Source organism: Ovis aries, chromosome 11 (assembly GCF_016772045.2).
Source record: "Ovis aries strain OAR_USU_Benz2616 breed Rambouillet chromosome 11, ARS-UI_Ramb_v3.0, whole genome shotgun sequence".
Taxonomy (NCBI): Eukaryota; Metazoa; Chordata; class Mammalia; order Artiodactyla; family Bovidae; genus Ovis; species Ovis aries.
The window spans coordinates 23020242-23045496 of record NC_056064.1 but is presented as its reverse complement, the minus strand read 5'-3'; the positions used below and the strand labels follow the sequence as shown (position 1 = coordinate 23045496).

Sequence of the window (25255 nt, the reverse complement as noted above, 5' to 3'; positions counted from 1 at the left end):
GAAAAGTCTGGGGGACAAATGGTATAAAATTCCTTTTATTTCAACAGAAATATAGGTCTTTTAAAAAAAATGTTGTGGCCACACCGTCCGGCACGTGGGATCTTAGTTCCCTGGTCAGGGATTGAACCTATGCCCCCTGCCTCGGAAGCGCAGAGTCTTAACCACTGGACCACCAGGGAAGTACCAATGTAGGTCTGTTCCACTGTTGCCTCCATTCTCAAGGTGAAAGTGTCAACCCTGTCACAATCTAGCTATATTACATCCCCAGGTAAGCCCACTCATAGCATGGAGTGGAATTCCTCAAGTTCATCCCCTTCCCCAGAGACCAAGATTTGTTGGTTTACGTACATGAAAATCCACTCTTTGTTACACAGTTTTGACAAACATACAGTCATAGAACCACCGCTGCAATTAAGATACGGGCTATTTTCATCACCCCCAAAATACTCCCTCATGCAATCAGACTCCCAGTGCCTGGCACCCTCTCATGTTTTACTCTCCCTATGACTGCCTTTTCCAGAATGTCATATTAAAAAACCATAGAATGCCTATTTAATTTTGTGTTAAGTCGCTTCAGTTATATCCGACTCTTTGTGACCCTATGGACTGTAGCCTGCCAGACTCCTCTGTCCATGGGATTCTCCAGGCAAGAATACTGGAGTGGGTTGCCGTTTCCTCCTGCAGGGGATCTTCCCAGGGATCAAACCCATGTCTGTTGTCTCCTGTGTTGGCAGGTGGATCCTTTACCACTAGCGCCACTGAGAAAAGCAGGTTCTCCCATTTAACTTTAGGGTGTGCAATAATGTAAAAATCTTGTTTTAATCACATAAATGTCCATTTTATTTATTCTGTTTCAAATAACCACCTAAAGATTTCTTTATTAATTTGAGATAATTCCTTTTAAAAGTTTTACCCTGTTGGAAATAGTAGCTAGACTTCCTCTTTTTTTGTTGTTGACATTAATTATTCTTATACTCTTATTAGCATCTCTAAGACCCATTGAGGGGAAAAAAAGACCACAAATGAAGTTTCCCAAACCAGATTTTCTTACTTGTTTTAAACAACAGAAGTTCTTAGGTTATTTTTCCACCTTTAATTTGATTTTTGTTTTATAGATATCTATAAAACAGCTGTTTATAATGAGAAAAAAGGCTTACAGTAATTAGCTTTTTGAATTGGCTTCAGTCACATAGCATAAAGCATTTGAGAGTCATCTCATCCCTGTTGTCTCCTGTGTCACTAATTCAGTTTTGTTGTTGTTGTTACAGAGTAGGATTCCATTGTGTGGATATACCACAATTTGTTTATCTATTTCCCAACTGAAGAGTGTTTGTCTTGTCTGCAGCTTTTGGTACCTGTGGATAGAATGACTGCAGACATTCATATATAGGTTTTTATGTGAACTTGGGTTTTCATTTTTCTAGAGAAAATACTTCAGAGTGAATGGATGGGTCATTTGTTAAGTGTAGGTTTAACTTTGTTAGAAATTATTAGACTGTTTGCAGAGTGGCTGTACCATTTTGTATTCCCACCAGCCACGTACAAGAATTCCAGTTTCCCCACATCCTTGCCAGCACCTGGTACTGCTGTTTTGTTTTGTTTTGTTTTTTAAAGTCATTCCAACGGGTATCCCGTTGCAGTTTTAATTTACGTTTCTCAAATAACTAATGATGTTGAGCATCTTTTCTTGTGCTTGGTAGAATGTCTTCAGATCTTTTGCCTATATTTAAGTTGGAGTGTTTGTTTTCTTGCTGAGTTTTGAGAGGTTTTTATGTATTCTCATTGCAGGTCCTTTGGCAGATATATATGTTGCCCGTATGTTCCCTCAGCCTGTGGCTTGTCTCTTCGCTTCAGAGACTTAAGGTTTTGACTGATTAAATGCTGAGTGTTAGAGGTTTCAGGCTCTCTTGGTAGAAGAAAGTAAGGAAATTGAGACCTTCGTCAGCAGAAAGATGTGAGGACCACCCCTTTTGAAGCTGTTTATTTAAAATACAAGAAGGGGGGAAAGGCGTGCCCCAGGACTGAGTTGTGCAGACAGATGTCTGAAGCTTTCATTAATTCCTTCTCCTCTCTCCTGTCCCCACCTATGGTGTGGATTCTGGGCTCTTGGCTTCAATGGGGTTCTTCAGTTCCTCCCATCACTTCAGCCCCACTGAGGCCCCCTCCAGCCCCGCAAACACCAACAGAATGCCTGAGAGGGCAGGCCAGCTTCGCACCAGAGTCTATTCCAGACTGAAAGAGTTTTTGATAAGTAATCATTCCCAAGCCCTAAAGTGATAGCCTCTGAGGAGTCACCCACTTTGAAGAGCTTCTTTCATCTCCAGCTGGCCTCTTTTCCAAACAAGCATCGGCAGCGCCTAAGCAGGGCTCTGCCACTCAGGCTTCTGCCATGAGAAGCAAATTGGCAGCAACAGGCCGCCCCCTGGGGCAGTGGAATTCGGTTCTCAGAACATACATTAAATGTGGATGAGATATTTATTTATCATGGGGCTCTTTCATGTTGCATGGAATTCCTTCCACAGGGCAGCCCGCTTAGGTATGGAGGAGGAAATATGTTCTGCCCCTTTGGACAGAAGTCAAGAAAAGGTTTCGTTGTGGAATCTTGTCCCTTTTTTAATTGCTGGCATTCTTAAGGTGTTTTTCTGGGAATTCCCTGACAGTCCAGTGATTAGGACTCTGCACTTCCACTGCAGGGGGTTCATCTCCTGGTCGAGGAACTCAGATCCTGCATGCCACGTGGCACAGTCCAAAAATACATTTTTTAAAAAGGTGTTTTTCTTAAACAGCATTGCCACTAGCCAGACACTGCCACTAGCAGAGTTTGTTTACGCACATGAGATGGCTCGCTGATACTGCATGTGATGGCCGGAGGAGACCTGCTTTAGCCTTAGAGGTCTGCCCATTTTTCCAGGATAATGCAGTCTGGTCAAGGCTCTCTGGCTTCTGACCCCAGTAGGAGTGATGTGTAGAGAGAAGAATTTTTGACCCTTTACTAAGCTCAATTATTTGAATGCCTTTTTGTAAACAAAGCATCTTTTAGGAAAGCGCAAAACTTTTCCTGCTCATGTAGGTACAAATTTCCCACTTCCCTAAAGGACAAATAGCTTCAATTAAAGATAAAACTGTAATGTGAAATAAAATGTTCGGGCTTTAAAAACAAAGGGAGGGGTTAAAAACAAGTCCTGCCATAAATCTGCAAGTATGGAATCTGAGGGAAATGATCCCATCTGGAAAACTCTACCAGCAGTGCCGTGGCTGGTTTGTGGAGCAGTGTGGATCGTGGAGTGAAAAAAGACCCCGCAGTCTTGAAAGATGACAGCCTCCTTAATTGATGTCCATTTCAGCTGGTGCTGTGCCAGCTTATGTTGGCCCCGATCCAGCGTGCCTGTAATTTGGGAGCCAGGTGTGAAGCATTTTTGTTCCATCTTGTTCCCTAGCATCTACAGAAGCCTCACGCACCTCACTTGAGGCAGCAGCACTCTGTAGGAAACAGATGTACAGGTAGAGGTGGAAGGAAGTGTCACAGCTGGGTTACGGATATTACAAAACAGAAAAACACACCTCCTCCACACACAAGTGAGATCTGGGCTTGGGAGATAGGGGAAAGAGTACTTCACAGCCTCAGTATAAGGTGTGACTCCCAGGTATACTCATTACTCTGATACTCATTTGTGGTTTTTAAAGACGTGTCTTATTACTTTAAGGAAATGGCGCCCCACTCCAGTATTCTTGCCTGGAGAGTCCCATGGACAGAGGAGCTGGGGGGCCTCAGTCCACGGGGTCACAAAGAGTCGGACACAACTGAAGCGACTTAGCATGGCATTCATTCTCTTATTACTTTAGAGTTACATCCACTTCTTGTGGATAGAAATCTGTAGTAATTTGCCTTCTGGAAAATCAACTCAAGATTTAACTCTGGGAACAGCAAGTGCAAAATAAAAAAACATCTCAAGATGGCCGTCAGAGTTGGTTTTAATCACGTCCATGGAATCAAGGAAACAACCCTCTGAAAGGTCAGCTGACCCCTTGAGAGGTAGGGACACAGCTATATTCCTTGGGGGATCCTAATGAACACGGTGAAGACATCTGTCCGAGGCATTCAAGTTAGAACCTCAAGAGCATGGCTGCATCTGGCCCAGGAAGACGGTTTTCCCAGAATCCAACCTGTCTTCTTTCTAGCCCTCAGGCTAACCTGAACATTAAAGAGCCGGCAGTTCTGCCTTTAAGGATTACAAAACATAAGCAGGATTCTCCCTGTAGGAACATTAGAGTCCTGTGGCTGTGTAACTTCAGTGCTAGAATTGGTGCTTTGCCACTGACTTGCATTTTGGTATAAGGCAAGTTTGAGCCTTCTAGAACTGAGAGTCAGCTCTGTTTCCTGGGGGCCTAACCTGTAAGCAGACCCCTGAAGTAGTACTTCGGTGTTCCTTATTTTATCTCAGAATCCCACATAGATGGAGCCGAGGATCGTTTCTGGCCTTGAGAATCAGACCACGCAGTCAAGGAGTAACTGTCAGCCTGCCTAGGTTGTGTTTTGCTCCGAAGAGACCAAGGTCACAGGGCAGCCTTTGGCTCAGTGATCAGTTTAATTGGTTCTTCCTTACGTTATCAATACCAGAAGCTGGAAAATCCTTATACCAGACTTTTCAAGAGGGTGAGGAGCTAGGAAGGGTGGCTTTCTTCTAATTAGAATCTTACTTTTTAAAAGCGTCACATCCCATTTTTTTTTAATGTAATTGTTAAAATATACATAGTATAAAATTTGCTGTTTTTAAAGTTTACAGTTCTGTGGCATTAAACCCATTCACATTGTTTTTTCATCCATCACCATCCTCCGTCCCAGGACTTTTTCATCTTCCCCAACTGAAGCTCTATATATTGAACACTAAAACTCCCCATTCCTCCCTCCTTCCAGCCTCTGGCAACTGCCAGCTTCCTTTCTGTCTCTGAATTTGACTACTCTCTGAGCCTCATATAAAGTGTTATCATACAGTTTTTGTGTTTTTGAGACTGGCTTATTTCACTTAGCATAACGTCTTCAAGGTTCATCCTGTTGCAGCCCATGTCAAAATTTACTTCTTTTTAAAGGCTGAATAATATTCCATTGCATATATACACTACATATCGTTTATCCAGTCACCTGTGGATAGACACTTGAGTCACTTCCATCCACCTTTTGGCTGCTGTAAATAAATGCTGGATAATACAAATATCTGTCCAAGTCCATGCTCTAACTTCTTTTGGGTATATACCCGGAAGTGGAATCACTGGATTCCGCTTGTTTAATAGTCATCTTGTTTAATTTTTTGAGGAATTGCCATGCCACTTTCCACAGCTATTATACCGTTTTACATTACTACCAGCTATGCACAAGGCTTCTAATTTTTCTACATCTTTGACACTTGTTATTTTCTGTTTACTTGAAGTTAACTGTCCTAGTGGATGTGAAGGGATAACTCAGTGTGGTTTTGATTTACTTTTCCACACTGAGCAATGATGTTGAGCACCTTTTCACATACTTATTTACTGTATGCATTTTAAAAACATAGTTTCTGCTTTCTCACTTGATTGGCCTTGGGATGCCTGAGCATTAACTTTTTCTCTTTGAGGCAAAGGAAGGCAGGATGGAATAAAGAAAGGGTCATGGAAATTCCCTGGTTAGGACTCGGCACTTTCACTGCTGTGGCCCGGGTTCAATCCCTGGTTGAGAAACTAAGATCCCACAATTCAAAAGGTCAAAAAAAGAGAAAAAGAGTCAGTGTGGGCTCTGATTCTGACTCTACCACAGGCTGGTTGTATTGCCTTGGACAGTTTATATAACCTCTCTGGGCATCTGTTTCGTTTTCACTAAAACTAGGAAACCTACAACTGCTCTATCCAACTCGAGCTTTTTTGAGAATAAAAGATCAGGTTTGTGAAAGAACTTTGTAAAGATTTTGTAAAAGTGGAGAAATGTGTATTCAAATAGTTTGCCTATTTTAAAAATTGGATCATTTGTCTTTTCTTGAGTTGTAGAAGTTCTTTAAATGTTCTGGATAAAAGTCCATTATTGGATATATAATTTGCCGATATTTTTTCCCATTCTGTGAGTTGACTGTCTTTTCATTTTCTTGAAATTTTTAATTTTGATGAAATTCAGTTCATCTATTTTTTTTTCTTTTGTTATTTGTACATTGGTATTGTAAAAGCTTTTGGTGGGGGAGGGGAGCCATGCCATGCGGCATATGGGATCTTAGTTCCCTGACCAGGGATTGAACCTGTGCCCCTACATTGGAAGCATGGAGTCCTAAGCACTGGCCTGTGGGGAAATTCCCATAAAAACATTTTTAAACAATAAAAACTGGGAAGTTTTATCACTGAAACACCCTAATAAAGGAAGTTCCTTCTACAAGTACATACTTCAGAAAACTATCCCAGATGCAAGAAGGATTGGTTTGCCATGATAGTAATTATGAAATTAGATCAGATTGCAAAAGAAACATGGAATTGGGAGGCCTCTTGGAACTGACACCACAGTTAGTCTTCTACCTGATTAAGAAATTGTCTCCCCAGGTCCTCATAGCTTCTGCTTCAGATACTTCCCAGAGTTTACTGTGTCATAAGACAGTCACTATTAAAAAGTTCTCTCTCAAACTGAACACAGTCTGCCTTTCCATAACTCCCACTTAATGGTTTTAGACTCTGAGAATCACAGAGCCTTTTTTTTTCTTATGTCTGGCACATCTTAATATACTTAAAATTTTCCTTAAATTTTCTTTTCTCTCAGGTAAACATTTCACCAGTGCAATCAAGTAGATTATTAACCAGCATGATCAAATAGAATTTATTCTGATGATGGTGCAGAAAAATTTATTTCCTTATCATCCTATATGGTAACCGCTAGCCATGTGTGACTATTGACTATTTGAAATGTGACCGAGAAACAGACAATTTAATTTTAGTTAAACTGAAATAGCCACGTGTGACCAGTGGCTTCTATAGTAGACCCTCCAAGCCCAGGTCATTCTTCCTGGGCAGATTCCTCTATATCCCTAGTTGTCAAATTGTGTTGCTGGACCAGCATTGTGAGATGCACCTGGGAACAGGTTTGGTAGGTAACGTTTTAGGTCTTCCTCCACATCTGTGAATCAGAAACTTTGAGGGTAGAGCCCAGCAATCCATAGTAACCAGCTCTTCTGGTGATTCTAATGCACTGACAAGTTCTACTTCCCAAGGTTCCTATTAAAAAAAAAAAAAAGCAGTGCTCAGACATGGTCTAACCTGCGGTGATTCTACCTGAAGAAAGTTTCAGTGGCTTAAAAATAAAGTTTGAATACTACAACGTAGATAGCACATTGACTGTAGTGTCATAAAATAAATAATACATGGTCATGAATTTTTAAAAATAAAGTACCAGCTGCCGTTCAGAAGAAAAAGTTAATGAGAATTTTCCCCTGAATCTCACACATAGTCTTACAGTGCTGGAATTAGAACCCTGGGCTGGATTAGATTCTCAGCCTGGTATGCTTTCCAACCTATCAGGCAGTTTCATGAAATAGACCGTACTATTTGGTTCAGTTTCTCTTTGGTTTGTTTCTCTTTCTCCCAGAAGAGAAAAATTTAGATCTTTGGCGTGTATTTCACCCTACCCCCTTTGGGGGGCGTACCTGCCTGATTCTTCAGTCACTTCTCCACTGGTTGGGTGCTTCTGTAGTCACACTCAATACCCTGGGAAGATCTCCCCCTTTTAGGGTTTAACATACTTCACCTATAAAATTATCTTGCTTTAATATTATTTTTGTCCTCTTAAGCTTGCAATCTAGAAGAGGAGCTGGCTTGTTTTGTTGCTGGCCTTGAGCCAGGTGTCATAACTTTAGGCAGTGCCACGCTACATATCTCCAGCAGTTTGAAATGGAGAACGGAGTTAGAGATAAGATCAGCAGCTTTAGGTGATGGCATTGTTTCAAATAAACCATGCATGACCCAAAGCTTCCACTTCAAATGGGGAATGAAATTGCTTCATCCTTTGACAGCTTGCTCCATGAAAGAAATTTATCTTCACTTAATTGCTTTAGATCCCAAGAGGCTACATACAGTAATTTCTAGGAGATAATTATATCAAAATTTTAAAATATGTGACTGTGAACGTGAATAAGCAACTGCAGTGGACAGGAAGGGACCAAAGGTCCTGCTAAACTTGCTGGTAGATTTCTGTTCTCATTCCTAGAGTCCCCTTGGGTCCTAGACCTCTTACTCTCTGAATCTGCTGATGGAGAGGCTGTCCTCCACAGATAGTCCTTTGCTGTTAGGGTTAAACCTTCTTGTCTACTCCTCACCGTAGCTGGGTAGCATTTTGCTCAAACTCCTCCCGAAGCTGGGAGGGATCAGGCTGGCTGGCCGACTTCCGGCTGCATGTCTTCAACTAGTCCGGCTGGGCACAGTCTGTCTACACTGTGGGCCAGAGCCACTGGGGGTTCCGGTCAGTGGCAGCTGAAACCAGCAAACTTGTTGATTTTAAAACATGACTATTTAGATGTAAGAGATAAACTTCCTGTAGATGGGGACAGGCTCCTTAATCTAGGCATGTTTGAATTTCCAGGCCTCCTTTTCCTGGCCTTTCTATTTGAGTCTAAAGCATCCACTCTGGCATTTCCACTAATCCCAACTACCTGCCCTTACCCCACGTTTTTCCTCTCATTTCTGAAATTCTAGCCTTCCCCCCCCCCCACCTCTTATGAAATAATTATGTTTCCATGTTGTGATATAACAGTCCTCAGAAAGACTGGGGGTTCTTTCTGAATGTGGACACAGTTGTCTTGGGTCATCTCTCGCCTCTTTCTGCCTGCATCTACCTTTAAGACTGCACACCGGGACTTCCCTTGTGGTCTAGTGGTTAAGAATCTGCCTTTCAGTGCAGGGGATGGGGGTTCCATCCCTGGTAGGGGGACTAAGATCCCACATGCCACGGGCCTACTAAGCCTGCACAGTGCAACTACTGAGCCCACACACTGCAACTAAGACCCAACACAACCAAAAATAAATAAATAAATATTCTTTCTTTTAAAAATAAAAAAAGACTACACATTGAACTCCTTGAAACCACTCTCTTCTGGACATCCCCCAGGCGTCTTGTGTAGTGCTGAAGATTTCACGGGGGCTTGATAAATACTTCCGTAGTGAGTAAGAGCCAGTCAGTGGGCCATAGCTGGATGACACAGTTATGGGCACTCCTGCTGTAGAGACAAGAGAAGTGACTTGGACGTCTAGGAAGGGGACTTTCAGATTCTGTACTGTTATCAGTACTGAATACCTGAGCCAGTGTAAGAGGGAAGGAGCTGCTGAAATCAAGGTGGTTCACCTCAATCAAGAATCTGCAAAAATAGAAATTCCCACCTCCCATCAAGTTCTGCCCAGGCCAGTTCTGGTGGAGCATTCTGCTCCCTGGGGTCATTCTCCAGGTGTCCTTTGTCCCTTCTTCTCACTTAATCAAGGTCACCCATACTCCTCAGATCCGTCCAAGGGGAGTGTTGCCTTTCCTTTTAAACTCCTCCCCAAGAAACCTGACAGCTACGATGAGTAAGCCAATTTGCATTTGAAAAAAAAAAGTCGCACTGGTTTGCCTCTGAGGGAAATCTGCAGCGAGTACTGTCATATCCTTTCTTGGATTCACATCAAGGAGTTTGAAGAAATTACACTTTTCTTCACATCTAAAACACGAGCACCTGAGCAGCAACCTGGAGGGGTCATCAGGGTCAGGGTGTTTGTTCTAACGTGTGTCTTTCAAGCTAGAAAAATATCTGTCTGGTACCCTCTGCTTCTAGAGCTTTTTCTCTGCCCTGTCTATCCGCTTGGTCGTAGAAATCCTAAAAGAAGTTGCCCACTCCTCAGCTGAGATTCATAGAGCGTAGTTAGAAATGTCTCTGGCTGTCCACACAGATGGAGCAGGCCAGCAGATTGTTGATCCTCAGTCCTTTATGGGATTGGGTTAGCATTGTGGAAAAGGTATTCCGCCCTTCTCTGAGTTAAATCACCTGTGGTATTATTTTAACCAACCTCCCATCCCCATCATGAAGACACTAATTCTTCAGGTTGACAGATTGCTTATTTTGACAGCTTTATTTGCTGTACCATGCCTTCTGTGGTCAGCAATCTTGCTTCAGGCCATTTCTTTTAGTTTGATCTTCGCCTTGGAGCAGAATTTGCCTGTTTCTCCTCCTGTTTTATTTAATTAAAAAGGACATGCTAGACTTAGATTGGATATGTAAGAACTTATCAAGAAGGATAATTGAACTTTAGATGTCTTTAGACCAAAAAAAAAGCCAAAAAGAGGGTCTGGGCTTTGGGAGGAATTAATCATCTCTGGAGCTTTTTTTTTTTTTTTTTTTTTCTGATAGATTCCATGGGTCTGGTTATTCTGGTGTATTCAGTAAGCTTTTGCCCTAAGGATGTCCGTCTCACTGAGGACCGTGTGTGTGTATGTATTTTGAACAAATCTGTGTATTCTTCTGGAAAAAAGATAATTGACTCAAATCCCAAATAGGGAAGGGTACTCCCCAAGAATTTACTGGCTGTCAGGAGTAGGCTAAGAGAAAGCATTTTCATGTAGGTATTGAGAGGAAATGGGATAGATCAAATAGAAATGAGGAAACGACATTCAATTTGCTTTTCTTTCCTAGAGCTCACTCCATAGGTGGCACTGTCCAATAACAGGAGTCACTAGCTATGTGTACCTATTTTAATTAATTGAAATTGTTAAATTTTAAGTTTAAACTTCAGTTCTTTAGTCATACTAGCTATCTTTCAAGTGGTTAATAACCCGCATGTAAACTAATGGCTACCGTGTTGTCAAAAGTAGCTTTGGAAAATTTCCATCGTTGCTGGAAGTTCTTTTGGACAGCTCTGCTATGTGGTAAAATCAAGAGGTATGACCTGATTATTAAGGTTGGGGGGTAATGACAGGAAGGATGTAGAAAGGGAGATACTAGGATTTGAAGGGCAGAAGTCATCTAATTAGAAATGAATCAGGATCAGAGATTGTGGACTCCAAAGAGTGGAAAATTACAAGGTTCCTATCAAGATAATTTGGTAATGTTCAGTCACTAAGTTGTGTCTTACTCTTTGCAACCCCATGGACTGTAGCCCGCCAGGCTCCTCTGTCCATGGGATTTCCCAGGCAAGAATACTGCATGGGTTGCCATTTCCTTCTCCAGGGGAGCTTCTCCACCTGGAGATCAAACCTGAGTCCCCTGCATTGGCAGGTGGATTCTTCACCACTGAGCCACCAGGAAGCCCCAGTAACATATTTAGCAGGATTCACAATACGAGGTATTATCTCACCAAAGAGGTCAATTTTCACCATCTTCTGAAAGAAATTTCCTACTCTCATAAGCAGAATGTCTTTTCTTAGATTCTTTTTTGAATCCTTTTCTTAGTCTTTATCTTGGTGCATACCCCCCACCCATCGTTATCACCTGCTTTTCCTTTTTTGAATGCCTCTCCCATTTTCATTGATAAAAAATCAGTGTTCTGCATAGCACTGTTTGGATGTGTTGTTTCACGTGATTCTCACAACTCTATGAGGCATTGCCCACATCTTACAGGTGAGAACACAGATGTAAAGAGCCTAGTTTATCCGAGATCATATAGTAGTAATAGTCCAGAATCCAGATCTGTCATTGAGTATTGAGTGGATATGGAACCACCAGACACAGAGGGATAACCACATAATGTCTTATTGTCTCATGTCACAGTCCAGAAATAGGCAGTGCAGGGCTAGTGTGGGCGCTCCTCCACGTGGGCAGGTGCATGACCTCTTCCAGCTCACGACTGCAACATCCCAGGATGTGGCCCCATCCCAGGATGGCTGCTTAGAGCATCAGCAGGCAGCATCACAGGGAAAGAAGACAGACTGGGTCCTCCTCACACTTTTAAAGAGACTTCCTCAAGATTTTACATGGAGCCTCTACTTAGTCACACAGCTACCCTAGCTGCAGAGAAGGCTGGTGGTGTAGTCTCCTAGTTGGCTGGAAGTGTATCCAGCCAAAAATCAAAGTTCTTTTACTAAAGGAGAGGAGGAGACTGCAACTTCCCTGGTGGTTCAGGAGTTAAGACTACAGGCTTCCACCGCAGGGGCTGCAGGTTTGATCCCTGGTAGGGGGACTAGGATCCTGCATGCCATGAGAGCAGCCAAAAAAAAGAGGGAGAGCCCGGGTGTAGGGAGAGAGCCGGCAGTCTCTCCTCCAGCAGCAGTTGGATTTTGTGGCCTAGTGCTTTCCCTGTTTCTTGTTGTCTCTGTTTCATTAGCTAATGGTTTAGTCATCCAGGCCTCCAGGGCTCCAGTTTTTCCAAAGAAGTAAAACATAAGCTCGCTCTCTCTCTCCCAGTTGAATAGTTACACTAAAAGCTACTGTTAATTGAGGACTTGTTATGTCTTAGTTGTTGTTATTCTAAGAGCTTTACATATATTCAAACATTTAATCCTCACAACAACCCTTACTGGTAGGTACTGTTATTAGCCTCCATTTTATATTTAGGGAAGCCCAAGTGCAGAACCATTAAATGACCTGCCCAAGGTTACACAGGTAGTAAATAGAGTCAGAATTCAAGCCCAAGAAGTCAGGCCCCAGAGCCCATCCTCTGAACCACTGCTACTCTACACAGCCTCTTGCGGGGGTGCTATAATTGCCTAAAAGTAGTCAGTGGCCTTCATCACACTACAGACATGCCTTTCTCCTCCTTGGGATTATTCATAAACTGTGTTAAAAGCAGTATGTTTGTTGTGTTGTCCTGCTTTTCCATTCCCTCTTCCCTGTTTTCTATTCTTTTTCCAAACCTGAGGCTGAGAAAAGAGATTGTGATATGCTTTAGGTTTTAGAAAGTTCATCTCCCTAAACTTCTGTTGGAACTTGCAAGAGAAGATTTGCTAGGTAATTAATTAGGTGTCTGTAGAGAATCCAGAGGTTCAAAGTTTCTTTATCTTGTTAACAGAAATTTTGTCTCCAAATATATTTTAAAATTTTCTCGTCTCTCCCACTCCCCAGCTTCACTGGTGTAGTCCAGCCCATTTATCGTTGTGTCTTCCCCGTATGTGCCCCACAGAGACTGGCTCTTGAATATACTGTCAGTAGATAGCCTGGGCTTCTCTGCAGGCTCTGACATTTCCACTTCCTCTGGCAGGCTTGATGTGGGTCGTTCTCCTAATACTTAATACTCATTCAGAGACAGTCCCTTACTTCATGGCCCTAATGTTCTAATTGAAGGGAGACAGGCAGTTAAAAAAAAAAAAAAAGTAAATAAGTGAAATAAATTCAGCTCGTGTTAAATACCATGAATAAATAAAACAGGGAAGTTTGATAAGAGACTAATAGTACTCCACCCTTGTGCAAATTAGAGCTGTCTGGATAATTGAGCCTAATCGCTGCTCAGTTGTTTTGTTTTTTTCTTAAAGCAATGATCCTTACATTAAAAATACAATAGTTAGCAAACACCTGGGTACATTCCACCCAGCTTTAAAAGAAATAATACATCATAGATAACACTGGGAACGCCTTCTGTATCCTGTTGGATCCCATTTCTCTTTTTCCTTTCCTAAAGGTAATCACTATCCTGAATTCATTATATCTGCGTATGTTCTTAATGCGTGTATATCCATCGACAACATAGTATTATTTTCCACATATAGACGCATGGCGCACTGTGCCCATCATCTGCTGTGCTTTCCTAACAGTGCAGCGTTTGGATTTACTTATGATGCCTATTTCTTTCACTGTAATTAATAATCTAATATGAATATACTATAACTCGTTGATCTCTTTTCCTACACATGCACAACTTTTTTACTACTATTAACATCACTGCAGTCTCTTTTTCCTAATGTATGAGTTTCTCTAAGAAATATATTGGAAACAGAATTGCTGCATTGTAAGGTATGCCCTTGCTGGCTGTTACCATATTGCTTTCTAAGTGATCATACCAGTTTACACCCCCTGTGAAGGTGAATGAGTTCAGACTTTTCCACATTCTTATCAATACTAGGCAGCTCCAAACTTTTTCATTGTTACCACGTTGATGGGTTTTAAGTGTCTTGTTTTAGGTTTCATGTTCTTTGTCACTAGAGGGGTTAAACGTTTCTTCATATGTTTGTTAGCCATTTGAATCCCATGTTCACATTTCTGCCCGCTTTCTCTCCTTATTCTGGTTGGTTCATATAGATGTGGAGGTCTGGATATGAATTTTCTGTCCACCGTGTGTATTGGAAATCTCCATAAAACAGCTTTCATGGCTGTTTTGAATGTTGTATTTTCTAGTTGATTATTAATTGTATAAGTATGAGTGCTGTTCTTTTCAATAGCACTGTATCTGCCAACCCTAGTATTATGAGTTCTAATAATAGATGACAGAATAACAGAAATTCTTAGTTTTTTTCTGACTTAAATAGCAGTGCTTCTAAACATGTATTATTACATCTGCTATTTGCCGTAGATTTCTGATAAATATCTTTCATCAGTTTAAGTATGTTCCCTTCTATTCCTAGTTTGCTGAGGTTGTTTTTCATTGTAAATAAATGAGTTAAATTATAGTAAATATTTTCCTTCATTTGTTGATGATCATGTGGTCTGTCTTTTCTAACCTGTTAGTATGGGGATCTACATTAATACATTTCTGATGGAGAACTGTCATTTCCTTCCTAAAATAGTTCAGTGTGTTCTTATTCTTACTATCTCACCCCCCAAATGAACATATTCTAGGCTAGTTTCATGGGAGATAAATCTTATTTTGATTTATCATTGAATCTGAAGATAACTTCGGGTAGTGCTATCATCTTAACAATATTAAGCCTTCCAACCCATGAATATGGGATGTCTCTCTATTTATTAGAACTGAATTTTCACTTGTATTTAATTTTAAGTAATTGAAATAGCCACATGTGGCTAATGACTGTTGTATTCGCACAGCCCTAGAGCATCATCTTCAGATTCTTTTTTAATTGATTTTATTGTAGTTGGTTCACAACGTTGTGTTCGTTTCCACTGTACAGCAGAGTGAGTCACTTACACGTATACATACATCTAGTCTTTCTTAGATTCTTTCCCCAGATTTTCTTTCTAAAACATTGGACAATGGTGACACCTGCAGAGGCCTTGCAGTACCTGAATCATCTTAGGCTCAAGATGGCTGCGCATATGAAAAGCCTGGTTAGACAGTCCTACCTCCAGGAGGGCATAAGTCTCTCCACAAGGTGATTGTATAGGCTCGCCGCCCCCATCCCCGACCCCACCCGAGACAGGAGACAACCACAAGTCACGCAGCATCCTGTCTCCTCTGTTTTCCTTTTGGAAGTGTCTGGTTTGCTCCAGACCTAAAAAGAACGTACAACTTTTAAAAAAATTAGCAAAAAACAAACTGCCTCTGGCAGAAATGGAACTCCTTCTGCCTCTTCTTATTTTCATATAAACAGAAACTATGGTACCCAAAGTAGATCAAATGTTTCAAAATAAATTTCCTTTCTAAATGAAAATGGTGATTATTTTAAAGCATTTATACCTTGTTCATCTCTCTGATGCTGTTCTCACGGGAACAACAACAAACAGCAGAACGTGCCTTCAGGTGCCAGTAACTATTGTGCTTCCAATTCCATTTTCCTTGAGGGTCAAGAGTCCAAGAGATCCCTGCACATTAGAAACAAAAAACAGGTAATACTAGAATTAACTAATCAATCAATTAGGTAATTAGTTAAACAAACTAGAGAACCCCCTTTCCAAGTCCATTCTCTCTTTCCTGCCAGGGAGGGAGTAATGCTAGGATGCAACAGAGCCGTGTCCTTAGTGCACTCCACAGAGGTCTTCCTGCTCCCCTGCTGAGCATCTCTCTAAAGACTTCTAGGGAGATCTGCTGATCCTCTCAGAGTAAACAGGAAAACTCGGTAAATAACACTGGGGATCTTAGAGCTTATTGGCTATCACACACTTTTCTGGAATAAGGTCCCTTTGGCCTTGGACAGCCAGGAGTAAGTGTCTTTGTATAAACATTTTATTACAACTGTCTTGCAGAGGACCCCTCCAGTCAGCTTCTGGAGCAGAAATGGGACCTGTTTGTCCTAGCCTGCCTCTCCTGAAAAGAGGCTGGAATATCGCCCGTGTGTTCAGAATTCGTCTAGCTCAGCAGCCATCCAGTTCTCTGTGCTTTCTCTACCTTTCTGCCCCCTAGCCTGTACCCTACCCTCATTGTCATCTCTCGCCTTGTAAACGGATAGCTTCTTTATTGTAGCATTTGGTTTCCCCACGCTAGAATTGCTCTACTGCCACTCTGCCCAAATTCCTGTGCTAGCCACTTGGGCGTTCTGGTGTCAGAACTCAGTAGCGTCCCAGCTGTCCCACCCAGCTTTCTCAGCTCTCCTCTTTCTCTCCTGGGCTATTGTGCTGGAATGATATTCCTCTTGGATTTCAGTGTGTGCAGTCTTCTTTGGGTGGAGCCTGGAGCTGTTCACAGGAGTGCTGGTAATGTCTGGCCGTCAGTGCTGCCAAAGGCAAAAAGCTGGCCTCTTCTCAGTTTAAAGCACATAGTTGGATTGCTGGGGCAGTGTTAGATGGAGGGTGGGGTAAGCAAATACCACTCTCTTCCTACTGTGTTTTCAGGAAATGATTATAAAGGAGCTATAAGTGCTATTGAAGCCTACAGAATGGATTGGCAACTTCCCCCAACCCTCCAAAGAAGAAAACACACACACTCTCTCTCTCTCTCTCTCTCCCCCTCCCTCTCTCCCTTTCTCCCTCTCTCCTCTACTCCTCGACTCCTCCATTAGGCTTCATCCCAGATCCACACCCTCATTGTTCTGCTGAACTTAACTTGGTACTCTTTCAGTGCAAAGAACCTTTGTTAAAGTATCTCCGTTCTCTTCCCTGGGAAAGAACTCGAGCATAATCTGCTGAACAAGGGTTGAACTTTCCCTTTAGGCAAACTGTGGGTTCCACTTCCCTGTCCTCTCCGCTCCTGGGAGCAGTGTGAGCAGACGCCTGTGTAGATGGAGGAGTAACCAGTGCCAAGACTTAATCCCTCAATTAGGGAGTAGGGTTTTCAGAACTGGTAGTCAAACTGTTTGCAGAGACAGTTGTCAGTGAACAGCATCTCTGTGCCGCCAGCACACCTCCATTCCTTTCTTCTAGCTGCCTGGTTCCCTGTACGGCCCTCTCCCCCGCTTCCCCTGTGAGGTCTAAGCCGCATGGCTCTTACAGATCTTGTCTGGAGTCTCCTAAAGTGGCAGGTTTGGCTGTGCAGAGTGCAGCATCCCAGAGTCTGCCCCTCCTCTCTCGGCAGCTGTTTGCCACTGACCGAGGTGGCGACTGAGCCTGTGTGTGTGGCCGGAGTCAGTGATGAGCCTCCCACCCAGGCCTGGGGAAGCCCTCCGCCAGTGTGGTTCCTGTGGCAGCGGCCAACACGCCAGAGCTCCTCATACCTTCGGGGCTGTGGTGTAACAGCCAGCTTCATGCGGTGGCATTGTTTAGTGTTGGTTGACTTGACTTTTCTGTCCCCACCCTCTGTGTTTCAAGGCATCTGGCCGTGGCCCAGGAGAGAAGAAGCTGGCACTTGCAGAGTGGCTTCCTGCTGCCTCTCTTGTAGTAGGAGCCAGGACCACCTTCCATCCCTGCCTTCCTACCAGTGTGGCAGAGGCACAGGGCCCCTCTGTGCTCAGCCTCCCGTTGTGGGGTTTCAAGTTGCCTAAGATCAGGACGCGGCTATCTGCCAGGTTATCTGCCCAGATAAACATTTATTATTTACAGGGAGGTGTTTCAGCTGCTCTGGCGGATCCCACTGGTGAGATCTTCTAGTTTCTTGAGGTTTGAAGCCAGTGTGTGGGGCTGACATCCAGACAGAGAACTGCTGGAGCTGGCGAGGTTCTCTGTGACTTCTGACATCGTTCAGCCATGGCCCCCTCCCCACCGGGTGCCAGAGCCAAATTTATAGCTCTCAGTTCCCAGCCCTGCCTTCTGGGTATTGAAACTGCCTCTACTTTTTCAACATTTCTAGCCTTTCAAATTTGAAGATTTGTATCAGAGCCAGTGTTATGACATAAGCAGCTGAAGACTTCTTCTAGGTGGCAAAACCAGCATTCTGACCTGTTTTCCTTAATAGCTACTGAGACAGCCGTTTAGTGAAGGCAACCAGGATAAAGATAGGTGGGTTGTTTTTTTTTAAAATGCAAACAGCCATGTCCACTGCATCCAAATATACATTGTCTTTTTATTTTCCGGTGATAGAATTGGTTCTCAATGGTTTATTATATTGCAAGGTTGAAAGTTACAGTGAGCTCACTTATCCTCAACATCTGGATTCTGTCACTCATAATATTGCTTTGTCATCCATCTCTCCATCCATCTCTCCATCTATCATGTTTCTTTTTGATCTGTATCATCAATATATTTCCTCTAAATCCTTCAGCATGAATATATGTCATTAGAATTCAGTATTTGCTTATGGTTTTTTCTTTTGAGATAAAATTTACATACAGTGATATGGACAAATATTAAGTGTACCTTTGATAGGTTCTGACAAATGCATATACTTCTGTAACCCAAGGTCTTTCAAAATTTGAAGTCTTTTTATTATGCTCCCTTAGCTCCACCTTTACCCCCAGAGGCTGTTCTTTTTTTTTTTTTTAATTTTTTTTTTAATTTTTTAAATTTTAATATCTTTAATTCTTACATGCGTTCCCAAACATGAACCCCCCTCCCACCTCCCTCAGAGGCTGTTCTTTGTCCTGACTTTTTTCCCCACGATAGATGAGATGTGCTCTTTCCAGAACTTTATAAGAATGGTATATAGTTTTTTAAATAAGGCTTCTTTCATTTAGTAGAAAGCTTTGAGATTCCTTTATGTTGTCATACTTACCGGCAGTTCATTCCTTTTTGTTTCTGAGTAGTTTTCCATTTTATGACTATAGCGCAGTTTACCTGTTCTCTGATGGATGGACAGGTGTCTGTTTGTCCACCTTTTTGTGGACATGTGTTTTCTTTTGAGTAAGTGCCTAGAATTGGAATTGCTGAGTTACAGAGTGGATGTGTGCATTTTATTGGAGATGGTTAGACCTTTTTCCAGAGGTGATTGCAGCATATTCCATGCCACCCGTGTGCAGGAGTTCTGTTGCTTCACATTCTCATTTGGAAGAGAGGGGCAGTATATCCTTGTGGCTTTTAATTTGCATTTTCCTGCTTACTAATATAGAATTTACATGCTTTTTTCACATTCTTACTGGCCACTTGTATGTCTTCTTCATCAAGGATCTGTTTTAGATTTCTTGCCCATTTTCTTTAATTGTGTTGTTTGTTTTCTTGTTGGGTTACAAATTTCTTTATGTATTCTGGATACAAGTACTTTGTCGATATATATATTTTGTGACTGTTTTCACTCAGTCCATGACTTGCCTGTTTATTTTCTTAACAGTGTCTTGCTGAACAGAAGTTTTTAATTTTGATGTAGTCTAATTTATCATGTTTTTCCTTTATGGCTGTTATTTTATGGGAACTTGAAAACCCAAGTCATATATACTGTCTCCCCCACCACCCCTCCCTACATCAGTTTCTTCTGTTATTAACATTTTGTGTTAGTGTAGCTCATTTGTTGCAACTGATGAGCAGATAAACTGGTACATTATTATTAACAAAAGTCCATAGTTTAGGGTTCACTCTTTGTGTTGTGTGATCTTGGGTTTTGACAAATGTATAACGACATGTATCCACCATTATAGTATGACACGGAATAGTTTCAGTAACCTGAAAATACGCTGTGCTCCACCTGTTCATCCCTCCCTCTATCATCTCTAGCCCCTGGCAACCACTGGTCTTATTTCTCTCCGTAGTTTTGCCTTTTCCAGAGTGTCACACAGTTGGAATCATACAACCTTTGGAATCGTGTGTAGCCTCTTCAGATTGGCTTCTTTCACTTACCAGTATACATTTAAGGTTGTTTTTATGGCTTGATAACTCATTTCTTTTTATTTCTAATATTCCATGATATAAAATAATGTTTATCCCTGAATAATATTCATGGAGGTGGTATGAAAGTATCATCATTTGTTTATGCATTTGCCTGCTGAACATTTTGGTTGCTTACAGGTTTTGGCAATTACTAGTAAGGCCAGTGTAAACATTTTTGTGTGGAGGTGAGTTTTCAGCTCACTTAGGTAGATACCAAAAACTGCAGTTGCTCAATCATATGGGAAGACTAGGGCTTCCCTGGTGACTCAGATGGTAAGGCATCTGCCTGCAGTGCGAGAGACTTTGGTTTGATCCCTGGGTCGGGAACATCCCCTGGAGTGGGGAATGGCTACTCACTCGAGTATTCTGCCATGGACAGAGGAGCCTGGTGGGCTACAGTCCATGGGGTTGCAAAGAGTCAAACGTTGCTGAGCGTCTAACACTTTCAGTTTCATGGTAAGATTATGTGTAGCTTTGTAAGAAAATGCCCAGCTGCCTTAAATGTAGCTATACTATTTTGCACCCTGCCAGCAATGAATGAAAGTTCCTGTTGCTTCATAGCCTCACTAGCATTTGGTGGTGTCTGTATGTTGGATTTTAGCCATTTTAATAGGTGTGTAGTGGTAGTTCATGATTGTTTTAATTTGCCATTTTTAAATGGTTTATGATGTTGAGCATCTTTTCATGTTTGCCACCTGTATATTTAGTTCAATGAGCTTCTGCCGATTCTTTAATTGGGTTGTTTGTTTTCTTGTTACGTTTTAAAAGTTACTGATTGATTTTTAAATGTTTGAACAACTGTGTATTACTTAAATAAATCCTGTTTGCTGTATTGGATTTGCCAGTGTTTGGGTAATATTAACAATGTTGTTATATCTTATCAGGTTTTGGCATTAGTTATACCGACCTCATCGAATGACTTTGGAAGTTTACCCTCTTCCTCTATTTACTGAAAGAGTTTGTGTAATACTGGTGTTAAGTCTTAGTTGGTGAACTTGTGGCCATAAAGTGGTTCATAATAATGTCTTCTTGTTATTTTGATGTCTGTAGGATCTGTATGTCGTGACATATGGGTTACTTAGAAGTGTGTGGCTTAATTTCCAAGTATTTCAGGTTTTCCTGGATACCTTACCGTCACTGATTCCTAATTTAGTTCCACTGTGATCAGAGAGCATACTTGGCATTACTTCAGTCCTTTTAAGTTTACTGAGGCTTGCTTTATGGCCTCTCACATATTTACCTGGAAGACCATAACCGCACATGCAATGAAAAGAATGTATTCTGTACGTTGGGCATAGCGTTGTATAAACATCAATGAGGTCAGGGTGGTTGATAGTGTCGAGATCCCCTGTCTTTACTCTTATTTTGTCTTGGTGCTCTGTTAATTTCTGAGAGAGGAATGTTAAAATCTCTTAATATGGTTGTGGGTTTTCTGTTCTTCCCTTTAATTCTGTCAATTTTTGTTTTCTGTATTTTGGAGATCTCTTGCTAGGCACATCACTATGATTTTTATAGCTTCCTGATGGACTGACCATTTTATCACTGTGGAATGTCCCTCTTTCATCTCTGATAATACTTTGCCTTAAAATCAGTTTTTTTCTTGATATTTATATAGCCACTCCAGCCTTCTCATGGTTTTTGTTTGCATGGTATTATCTTTTTCCGTCCATTTGCTTTTAAGCAGTCTGTATCTTTATATATATAAAAATCTCTATTGACAGGATGTAGTCGGGTCTTACACTTAATCCATAATGGAAGTCTCCTCCTTTCTAGTGAAGTATTTAGTTTATTAACACTTAATGTAATTAACCCGAAGGTTGAATTTAGGTTTACAGTTTTGTTAGTTGTTTCTGTTTGTCCCTGCTGGGTTGTTTGTTCCTTCTTTATATACATGTACATGTATATACATGTACATGTACATATACATATACATGTACATGTACATGTACATGTATATATCTCTTCCTTTTGTACCTACTTTCCTGTCTTCTTTTACATTATATGATTTTTATTAAGAATTCCACCCTAACTTATTTACTGGGGTTTTGGGGATTTCTGTTTGCTGTTTTTAGTGGCGGCTCTGTAGATTATAGTGTATGTCCTGAACTTTTCAGACTACTTAAGGGTTGCTGTTGTGCCACTTCACATAAAATGTAGAAATCTTCCAAGCATACAGTTCCAGTTACCCATTGCTCTTTTATTAATATAGTTGTTACATGGTATATACTGGCTACTATAACATACATGTGTGTGTAATATACTGTATACATAATATACTATATTCACCAACATGACAGTGTTGGGTTTTGGTTTTTTACTTCAAAGACATGCAAATTTTATTTCTACTAACTTAATATTAGCAAATACTGGGAGTAAAATGCTAAAGTCTTGTGCTGATAAGGCTGTTTGTGTATGTGTGGTAAAACATATGTAAGATTGGGAATTCCCTGATGATACAGTGTTTGGGACTCTGTGCTTTCGCTGCTGAAGGCCCAGTTTCAATCTCTGGTTGGGGAACTAAGATCCCGCAAGCCCTAATCAATACAGTACATGCATATACATGTATGTGTATATGTGTATATATGTGTGTACATATATATGTGACATTAATTTTACCATTGTGTCTATTTTTTTCTTTGCGGCACATGCCTTTGGTGTCTTGTGGAGAAATCATTACTATATCCAACAATGTAAAGATTTTCTCCTATGCTTTAAGAGTTTTGTAGTTTGGGCTCGTAAGTTTAAATCTTTGACCCATTTTGAGTTAATTTTTATGTATGATGTTAGGTAAGGAACCAACCTCATTCATTGGAATGTGGATATTGAGTTTGTAAAATGTTATAATTTTGCATTAAGCAAATCTGTGTGTCTTTTTTAATTTAAGAAGGTAGAAAAGTTGTTGTTTGTATTTATCCAGATACTTACCATTTCTTTGTGGAGAGCCAAGTATCCAAGCAGTATCATTTTCCTCTGGCTTGAAGAGCTTTTGGGTTTTCTCGTAAGGCATATGCTACAAATTCTCTTACTATTCTTTTATCAGGAAAAAAAAAATCTTTATTTCATTTCCTCCTTTAAAGTTCTCTTCACTGGGTATAGAAAATTTTCAGTACTTTAAATACAAGTCATCTGTTGTCTTATGGCCTGTATAGTTTCTGATAAGACATCAATTAGCATTTATTCAGATTGTTGTTCTCTACATGTAGTGGGGCATTTTTCTCTGGCTGCTTTCTCGATTTTTCTCTGTATCTGGTTTTCAGTAGTTTAACTATGATATGTCTAGGCCTGATTTTCTTTGTATCCTCCTGCTTGGGGTTCACTGCTCTTAAATCTACAAATTGTCTTTCACCAAATTTAGGGGACTTTCAGGCATTATTACTGAAGTTATTTTTTTCTGCTCCAATCTTTCCTGAGACTCATGTACACGTATATTAGGCCTTTTGCTGTTGTCTCCCAAATCAAGGGCTTTATTTATTTTTTTCCTCATCACCTTGAGTGATTTCTGTTCTGACTTCAAATTTACTCACTTCTTTGTCATCTCCATTTCCTTTTAAGCGCATCCAGTGACTTTTTTATTTCAGATAATGGATTGTTGGGTTTGTTTTGTTTTATTGGCTTCCTTTTTTTTTCTTCCAGTTCTAGACTTTCCATTTGATTCTTTTTCAATTTCTGTTTCTCTGCTGAGCTTTCCTATGTTTTCATTTATTTCAGTCATTTTCCTTTATCTAATTGAATGCCATTATAGTAACTTTGTCGCTAATCTTGCTGTTAATTTTAACATTTGTGTCATTTCTGAAGTGGTCTCCATTTCCTGTCTTTTCTCTTAGAAATAGGTCACATGAAATAGTGTGTGATATCACTTATGTGTAGAATATAGACAATACACAGGACTTCCCTGGGGATCAGTGGTTAAGACTCCATGCTTCCACTGCGGGGCCATGGGTTTGATCCCTGGTCAGTGAACTGAGGTCCTACACGTGCCATATGGCACAGCCCAAAACGAAAAACAAACCAGTGACTGTAACAAAAAAGAAGCAGACTCACAGTTGCAGAGAATAAACAAATTGCTGGGAGGGGGACAATATAGAGGTAGGAGATAAAGAGGTATGAATTATTAAGTATAAAAGAAACTACAGTGATACTGTACAAAGGGGAGTATAGCCAATGTTTTACAATATAAGTGGGAAATCTCTGAAAGCTGTGAATCACTGTGTTGTGTGTCTATCACTTAGACATCAACTATACTTCAGGTAAAAAACACTTTAAAAAAAGAGTAGGTCACATTGTCTTGTTTCTTTATACACTGAGTGATTCGAGATTTTACCCTGTAATTGTAAATGTCATGTGGAGTTTGTTTTGTTCCTCTAGAGAAGGTTTTCGCTTTGGTGTATTGGGCATTTCGGTTGGTTGGACTCAAATTGCAGTAGGTCAAACATCCATTTTGTTTGTCTGGTTTTGTTGTTGTTACTGTTTTTTACATTTAATCTACACATTTATGGTTTAGAAGTCAGGCCAGAAATTTGAATATTGTGTGTACACAGAATATGGGGCTTCTTCTCTGTGGCTATACAGAGATTTGAGATTTCAGATTCACTCACTTCTGTATCATCTCCGTTTCCTTTTAAGCACATCCAGTGACTTTCTTATTCCAGATACTGGATTGTCGGGTTTGTTTCGTTTTATTGCCTTCCTTTTTTTTTCCTTCCAGTTCTCGACTTTGCATTTGATTCTTTTTCAATTTCTGTTTTTCTGCTGAGATTTCCTATGTTTTCATTTATTTCAGTCATTTTCATTTATCTCATTGATAAAGAAAATATCATTGAACTATTTTGATATTTAAAATTAATTTTTATTGGAGTATAGTTGATTTACAATGTTATGGTAGTTGTTTGTTTTTCTTTTAAATAGCCAGAACAACACTTGGAATCAAGAATAGTAAATATTTTTTCAGTAGGCAATACAGTGAGCAAATTCAGTTGTTCCTTTTTCTTTTTTTTAATTCCTTTTTAAAGTAAAAAATAAAATGGGTCTTTTCAATGAGTGTTACCACTGTAATTAAGAAAATGATCTTGAAAATGTTTAAAAGAGGAATTCTCAGGTACTTTTGAGCATTGGCATTTTTATGTCTTTTTAAGGAGACCTTTTCATATCCTTTGCCTGGTTTTTTTTTAGAGTATTTTTCACTTTTTTTAATTTTAAAGGCCTTTCTGAGAAGGATTTGAACCCTTTTCAGTCATTTACATTGAAAATATTTTCTACAGTTTGTCACTTACCTTCCATTATTTATGGGATTCTTCTTAAATGTCAAT

The 25255-nt window shown here is 40.6% G+C and overlaps 1 protein-coding gene and 1 non-coding gene across 6 annotated transcripts in view; one reads left to right on the top strand and one right to left on the bottom strand.

Annotated features, from left to right (window-relative positions):
- SMG6 (SMG6 nonsense mediated mRNA decay factor) overlaps positions 1-25255 on the top strand; it is a 201269-nt gene that overhangs the window by 126260 nt on the left and 49754 nt on the right. The window lies entirely within an intron of this gene.
- Positions 107-179, bottom strand: TRNAG-UCC (transfer RNA glycine (anticodon UCC)). The gene has a single exon. It is a non-coding gene; the product is annotated as a tRNA-Gly (tRNA).